The 8,751-nt window shown below is 36.9% G+C and overlaps 1 pseudogene; it reads right to left on the bottom strand.

The window, feature by feature from the left end:
- Positions 1-2,764: 2,764 nt before the first annotated feature.
- The window catches only part of LOC145721361 (small ribosomal subunit protein eS1 pseudogene), a 12,787-nt pseudogene continuing 6,800 nt past the window's right edge, over positions 2,765-8,751 (bottom strand).

Here is an 8,751-nt window from a genome sequence, read left to right as displayed (position 1 = left end):
TTATGAAAGCAGCAGGTGCCCAAAGTTTTTTTTTTTTTATTTTTGTTTGGTTTTTTTAAAATAAATCAAGTAGTCTGAAAGGCTTATAATACAAAAAGTACAGTGTCCAACTATCTTACCTACCATTATCTTGTTCCATAGAGCAAACACTTTACTCTCTTAGGAGATTTTCACCTTCAAATATAAAGTAATATGTTTATGTGGTTATTTCTTACTAATTTTAGACAATATCTATTATGGCTATGGAAAATGAGGGATTAGTGATAAATATGGATTTATCTTTTCATGCTTTACTATAAGCTTCATATACCTACTTCCACCATCACAATACAGATCTATTACTTAGGAATTTTATAATCACTACTTACATTATTGTGGCTTTGTAACTTTGGTTTACTACGGAAATATAAGTAGTATACTGTAATTACATTTCTGATAAATCTTCTCTTCTAGGAGTTACCAGTTGTCTTTTTAAAATATTAAACTTTTTTTTAGAATACTTTTAGATTTATAGAAAAATTGCAAAGATAGTACAGAGAATTCTATATTCCCCACACCCAGTTTTTCCTATCCTTTGTTAGTATGGTGCTTTTGCTGAATTAATGAACTGATATTTATACATTATTTTTAACTAAACCTCATACTTTATCCAGATTTCATTAGTTTTACCTAATGACCTTTTTGCTCTTCCAGGGTCCTATTTAAGATATTACATTACATTTAATCATCATGTTACCTAGGTTCTTTTAGATCATGACAGTTTCTCAGACCTTCCTTGATTTTCATGACTCTCCTAGATGTGAAGAACACTGGTCAGACACTTTCTGGAAAGTTCCTTAGTTGGGACTTACCTGATGTTTTTCTCATGAATGGGGGTTATGATTTTTTGGGAGGAAGACCACAAAGACCATTTTCATTACATATGTCAGATGTACCTACTGTCCACACAACTTCTCACTGCCCATGTTGACTTTGATCCTAAGTGTTCGGTTTCTCCGTGGTCAAGTTACTCTTTTGTCACCCCTCTGTGCTGTACTTTTTGGAAACGAGTCTCAGTGCAGCCCTTACTTAAGGTGTGGAAGTAATGCTCCACCTCTTTAAAGACAAATATCTACATAAATTATTTTTAATTCTTCTATGTGAGAGATTTGTCTATTCTCCTCCATTTATTTATTCTATCATGTATTTACATCTGTATGACTCATGGATACATTATACCTTGGGCTGTAATCCAATATACTTTATTTTGTTGCATAAATTGTTTGGGCTTGGACACTGGAAACTCTTTTAGTTGACCCTTATGTCCTTTTGACATACTTCCATCATTGTGGGGTTTTTGTTTTGTTTTGTTTTGTTTTTAAGCATTTCCTTACTTTCTGGCACTGCAGAAGTGCTCTAGAGTTATCTTTCATATTTCCTGCCCCAATTCTAGAATTAGCCATTTCTCCAAGTTCCTTTTATTTTATGTATTCATTGTTATTTGGGTGTAATTGCTTCTGTGCCCTTTGAACTGAGAGCAAGGAAATGTGTGTGTATACAATTCCATGTAGATACAAATGTCTGTAAATATTTTCATATGTAACCATTCATACCTTTATTAAGCTAAATATGAGTTTATTCTGATATCCCTGAATAGTGCTGGTAATGTACATGCAGTAAAGACAGGAGAGAAGAGACAGGACAGCTGAGAAAGAAGAGAGGAAGAGGATGGTTAGTACAAACTACTGGATTTAAGGATTTAACCTAATTTCTATTACTCTCTCTCCCTAAAAGATAGTTTTGAGAATTTATTCATTCAAGAAGATTTTGAAGGTATACATAATCTAATCAAAAGATAATAAAAGAAAGAATGCCAGTATTTGTGATGAATTGTTCTGAAGATGGTGTATCAATATTAACAAAAGTACTTTTATAAAATATTTTTTTCTTTTTTTTTATGGGACTATATACTGAAATCCAGGGTGAGACATATAGGCAATGAAGTGAAAAGGAGAAAGGATAGCAGAAAGATAGGTGAATCAATTGATGGAATAATGTTGCCACCTCATACATAGCCTTTCAGGATTTCTACTAAAGTACTTTGCATATGAATGAGGATAAGGCATCTTAGGGAGATGGACCAGGTTTTGAATAAGAGCTCTGTCTCTCATTACCTGGGTCACCTTGGGCAAATTTCTTAACTTCTCTAAATCTTAATGTTTTGATTGCAAAAATGGGAATAGCAATGCCTGTCTTGCTGAGTTGTGAGGATTAAATGAGATGAAGTTTATAGAGGACCAAGCACAGTGATTGGTGTAAAATGGAGAATTACCAGATACAACTTCCATCCTGATTTGTGTGCTGAATGCCACCGAAAGGTCCAGGGTTTTTCCACCATTTTCCTAGTATGTCTATGGGAGGCTGGATTAATTCTAAGACTTCTCAAAGTTTGGGTGTGACTTAGGTTGGCCAGCGTAGGTGCTTCAAACTTACTCACTGCCCAACTGAAAAAAATAGACATTTGATTCAATGTTCAGTTTTATCTCATTTTAAGTAAGTTTTATGTATGAGAAACTGAATTTATAGATATCTCAACAGTAGAGTTGTTTTAATAATGAGTTCCCATTACACATTTGAAATTATTTGACTTGCTTTAGAATCTCATAATTACAAACCTAGTCACATTATTAAAAGAAAAATTTTTTGTAAATAAGGTTTCTTGTGTATCATCATTAAAAGTCTGAATTTTAAGCAGATTCTTGACCGGCGTCTCATATCTTTTAGCTCATTCAGCTTTAACACCTGTCCTATCCCCAGTAGCTTTTCCAGAACCATTACTTTTACTGGGAAGCTCCCTGAGTTTTCCTAATTCAAACAGGGCTTCTTCAGCACTGTTACCTTTATAATGACAGCATAGTGGAGAAGCTAGATTGGCCAGCCTTTTCTGTATCTTTCCCAGTGCTATCTGGAATCAAGTCATTTGTCTGCATCTCTCAGGCCATGATTTCCATCTTCTGGATTTGGTGCTGAGCCTAAGAGGTCCTCTGAATCTGATTGTGGTGTTTTTTAAGTAACACTAACCCCAATTTAAGCAAATAACCATCTGTAGTTTTGACATCAGCATGAGCTTTAGTCATGATCTGCCATTTTTTGGACCATGGAGCACCTTTTGTCATGATCCATGCCATGAAAGTTAGGCAGTTTTTGCCTTGAACATCCTCAGTAATTAGGCTGAATTTTCTAAATTCATCTTCTGCAGATTAGCAAGGCTAGCTCAGAAACCCTTAAGGCCATCACATCACTTTTGGTTCCTTGCAGTCTTGTGACTAGTATTTTTCCAAAATTTTTTTGTATTGACACACCTGGAGGTCTCTTTGACCATGTAATACAACAGAAAGATAATAAATGATAGATAATAAAATAAAGAAGGCCATATGTGTGAAGGTTCCAGAGATCAGGGAGTAGAAAGTGGGAGGTTTTTTTTGGAGGTGGTAGTGAGAGGCACCTGCCTTTGCCTACAGATTCCAACTCTTGTTTGGTTCATAAACCTAGACTCCACTGTAGGTCCCTAAAGTACAGCAGCTGGTCCAGAGGCACACTGTGCAGTAGTTATATGTTCTGCTGTATTGAGCTCTTTCTCCACAAGTCCTCAAATCCTGGTGTGGGGCACAGGTCGCCAGCCTAAGTGCTTTCTTTCCTCAGTGCATATATTTTTATTTCAGAGATCTTGTTTTACATTCCTGCCACTTAAGCTACTGTCAGGAGGTCTCCTGGTCTGCTGTGGAAACATGTCCCTGCACACATTTCCCTAACTTCACTATTGAGGGAACTGAGGAAGGGGTCTTGGTTTGCTGCCTCCCAGAAGCCTCTTGCCTTCTTATGCACTTTTATTTCCTTGCTCTGTAGGAATCAACTATGTAGGACAGGGATAGAAACTCCCTTAGATAGTTGATCAGTGGATTAAATGAACCAGTATTCATGAAGCAGAATGGTGAGGTGGTTATGAGCATAAGCTCAGAAGTAAGAGTACCTGGCTTCAGAGCCCATCCTCTCCTTGCCTCAGTTTCCTCATCTGTAAACTTCATTGGGTTTTTGTGAGGATTAAATTAGTCAGTACATCTAAATGGGTTAAAACAATGCTAGGCACACAAGCACATAAAAGTTTATTATTATAATTATCATTTGCATAAGTACAAGGAGCAGAATAAGTGATAGTTAAGAATATTGCTTTGGAATTAGGCTGTCTGAGCTTAAATCCCACCTGTAACAGTTATTAGCTTTGTGTCTTTGGATATCTAAAAAGTTACTTAAGCTTTTTATATCTCACTTTCCTCATCTATAAAATGGGAATAATTGTTCCCATTTTGTAGTGTTTTTGTTTGTGTTATTACATGAGATAATGAAAAAAATGTGTAAGTGCTCAATAAATTGTAGATTCAATACATGTATTAAAGTTAAAAAACAATACTTATTGAGGGTTTCTTCTATTTGGAGAGTATTTGTTTTTTTATATCAGAGGTTAAGGCATATTAGGGATTTGGGATGTTGTTAGCCCCTTAGATAATCCACCCCAATAAGAGTCTCAGAATTTACTACCCCACTATGCAACATGCCCAAGGCTTATACCTAAGTATACAAGAACACTTACAGGTATTTGCATACAAGGTAACTCTGATTTTTAAATTTGTTGTTGTTGTTGTTTTTTGCTGTCAGCTCTCATTTATTGGGTTAAGTATTGTTTTTGTCTCTCATCTTCATTGATCATTGGAGATAACTGCTTAGGAAGCTAGCACTGCATTAAAAATCATATGTATTGAAATTGATCTAAGATTGTAGTTACTAGAGCAATTAATACACTGTTCTGCTTGAAGCAGAAGTTGAGGCTAGCATAACTTATAAGTTCTCAATAGGTATTGCTTTTTTTAGAAGTCATTTTTATTCCTGGTTATATAACTTAATTTACAGTATTGTATTTGATGAAGTTTCCATTTCTAGATGGTTCTGAAACATGTCGTCCTGTCCTACCCCTATTATGATCTCATCATTCTTCACTGGGAGAGAAGGTGAAGGTGGAAAATAGCACAGGGTAGTGGGACTGTGGCTGATAGGCCTATTAAGTGTTTCTCACAAATCACAGATTTAAATGATTTATTTGTAGTTTTTGTTATGAATTATTAATCATCCTCACCCTGCAGATCAGAATCTCATATGGTGTATTTTTTTGCTCTGCTCAAATCCAGTATAGAGGAGTAATGTCTTTTTCTGTTAAATCATTGTGTGGGTTTTTAAACATTCAAACACAGTGTATTACCAGAGTTCTAGGAGATCCAGTTCATGTTGAGGCATGCAGTTTTTGGAAAATAGTTTTAAGCTGAGAAAGAAGTACTTTATAATTTTTTTCCTTGATGACTATAACCTCCAGAGACCAGGAATTAGACAAATACTGATGTGAGAAGTTGCAGAATGAATAAATTGTAACTTGTATCAAGTCAAGTGGCCATCATTGAAGAACAGTTTCAGAATCTGTATTATATTTGTATTATATGAGCCTATTACAGAAATATCTCTACTGTTACAGAAAGCCTTCTCCATTCAGCTACTTTGTTTTTTTGACTGCAGAATTTAGTCCATTACATTTAAAGTAATTATTGATAGGTATATACTTATTGCCATTTTGTTAATTGTTTACTGCCTGTTTTTATAGTTCTTCTGTTCCTTTTTTCTTTTGCTCTCTTCCTTGTGGTTTGATGACTCCCTTTAGTGGTATATTTACATTCTTTTCTCTTTATTGGTTGTGTATTACAGATTTTGCTTTATGGTTACCATGAAGCTTATATATAACAACTTGTATCTCTAATAGTCTATTATCAGTTAATAACAATTTAACATTGATCCCACTCTAAAACTCAGTGTTTTTACTCTCCCTCCTTCCATATTTTGTATTTTTGATGTCACATTTTACTTATGTATCTCAAGTGATTAATCCACTACATTTACTGTGTATTTACTTTTGTAGTGAGATCTATTGTTTTGTATGTTTTCTTGTTTCCAATCGGTGCCCTTCTTTTCAGCCTAAAGATGTCCCTTTAACATTTCCTGTAAAGGGTGTTTAGTGGTGGTGAACTCCTCTAGCTTTTGTTTGTCTCGTAGTCTCTCTTCTTCAGTTCTGAATGATAACTTTGCTGGGTAGAGTATTTTTGATCGGAATTTCTTTCTTTCATCACTTTGAATGTATCATGGCATACATGATACATTTTTTCTTTCATCACTTTGAATGTATCATGCCACTTTTTTCTGGTCCGCAAAGTTTCTGCTGAAAAATCTACTGATATTCTTATGGGAATTCCTTGTACATAGTAAATTCTTTTCCCTTACTGCTTTCAATATTCTCTCCTCTTTAAATTTTGACATTTTAATTCTAATGTGTCTTGGTATGAGTCTCTTTGGGTTCATGTTGTCTGGAACTTCCCGGGCTTCCTGCAAGTGGATGTTGGTTTCCTTCCCCAGGTTAGGGAAATTTTCAGCCTTTATTTCTTCAAACAAGATTTCTGCACCTTTTCCTCTCTCTCCTTCTGGAACCTCTGTAATGCAAGTGTTAGTCCATGTAATGTTGTCCTATAAATCCCTTAAGCTGTCTTCACATTTTTTCTTTTTACCATCTTGACTGAATGAGTTCTACTGCCTCATCTTTCAATTGCCTGATCCTTTCTTCTGATTTATCTAGTCTGCTGCTGAACCCCTCTAGTGTCTTTTTCAGTTCAATTATTATATTCTTTAGCTCTGTGACTTCTGTTTGGTACTTTCTTACATTTTTCCATCTCTTTGTTGAAATTTTCACTGTGTCCATCAATTCTTCTTCCCAGTTTGATGAGCACCTTTATGACAATTACTTCGAACTCTTTAGGTAAATTATCTGTTTCATTCAGTTTTTTATCTGAAGTTTTATCTTGATCTTTCATTTAGAACGTATTCCTCTGTTTTTTCATTTTGCTTGACTCTCTGATGATTTCAGTACAGTAGATAAAACAACCACCTCTCCTCAGTCTTGAAGAAGTGGCCTTGTGTAGGGGGTGAACCTTGTCTTTCAACCCTGCCCCAAATATTTGTCGGATCTCAAACCTTTGTGCTTGTTCAAGCAACCTATTATGTTTTTAATAGCTCCCAGTAGTTGAGGATATGCCAAGATGTGTCAGTGTCCCTAAAGGGAAATTTTTAGCACCTAGATTCAGGCTGACTAGAAGCCAGATCCTTAGATAGCACCTTTAAAGTTGGCGGATACATACAGTCCTGTGGGACTTCAAGCACAAGCCCTGTTAGCCAGGTTATCTGGCAGTGTTCCCTAGCTGACAGTTGCAGAAATTGAGGTTCTAGACAAGTATATAAGCTCTTCTATGGAAGATACTGGCGAGCTGGAGGAAGAGGGAGAGCATCAAAATGGCATCCCTAGCCTGTGTTCCTTAGGAGTAGCTCTGTAATCCACCAGGTGTATGCCAAACCTAAAGCCTATCCCTCGGGCCAAAGTTCCAGAACAAACTGAGGCCTCCTTCACAGAAAGACTGGGGGTATGCCTCGTTCTGTCTGTTCAGTGCCCTGGGGGTGGCAGCCTGCCCACAGCCATTTTTCTAATTGCCATAATATCATAGGACCCAGAAATGCAAGCCCCCCTGGCCACCAGAGCCTGGCAGTCAAAGGGTGTCCCCTGGGCAGTGGCTGCAAAAACCATGGCACCAGACATAAAAACCAGGACACCAGCCCTGTGTAAAGCTCCCACCCCCCTACCTCCAGGAATCACTGGTACTCTGGAGCACAGAAGACCTAGATTACAAAGATAGCTCCTGCCCTTCAGGGTCTCTAAAAAGGATTAGAGTCAGCACTTAGGTGCTGCATGTTTAATTAGAAGGCTGCCCTTTAAGCCACAGACGTAACATTTACCTAATAGGCCTTATTTACAGAAAGACTAAGCTCCTGGGTCTATTGCCTCCTGCTGTGCCCTGGGAAAGGTAACTGATTAAGAATTCTTTGTTGGTTTAAGTCCTTTGGGACTTACAGTCATAAGCCCATGTATAAATGCTGCCCACAGCAGACTCACTTTAGATGTAAGGACACACACAGACTGAAAGGGAAGGCATAGAGAAAAGATACTCCATGTCAATGGAAACCAACAGAAAGCTGAAGTATTTATATCAGACAAATTAAAGTTTAAAACAAAGACTGTAATAGACAAATATGGGTGGTACATAATGATAAAGGGCTCAATCCAACAAGAAGATACAACATTTGTAAGTATTTATGTACTCAACATAGGAGCACCTAAATATACAAAAGCAAATATTAATAGACTTAAAGGGAGAAATAGACAGCAATACAATAGTAGTAGGGGGTTTTAATACCCCACTGACATCAGTGGATAAATCATCCAGACAGAAAAGCAACAAGAAAACATTGCCCTGATACCAAAATCAGACAGGGACACCACAGGAAAAGAAAATACATGCCAATATCCCTGAAGAACATAGGTGCAAAGATCCTCAAGATAGTAATAGCCAACTGAATTCAACAATGCATTAAAAAGGATGGGGCGCCTGGGTGGCTCAGTTGGTTAAGCGACTGCCTTCGGCTCAGGTCATGATCCTGGAGTCCCTGGATCGAGTCCCGCATCGGGCTCCCTGCTCGGCAGGGAGTCTGCTTCTCCCTCTGACCCTCCTCCCTCTCATGCTCTCTGTATCTCATTCTCTCTGTCTCAAATAAATAAATAAAATCTTTAAAAAAAAA

The sequence above is a fragment of the Leptonychotes weddellii genome, chromosome 5 (assembly GCF_054177405.1).
Source record: "Leptonychotes weddellii isolate Sample4059 chromosome 5, ASM5417740v2, whole genome shotgun sequence".
Taxonomy (NCBI): Eukaryota; Metazoa; Chordata; class Mammalia; order Carnivora; family Phocidae; genus Leptonychotes; species Leptonychotes weddellii.
The sequence above is the reverse complement of the archived record's forward strand: the minus strand, read 5'-3'. Positions and strand labels throughout refer to the sequence as shown.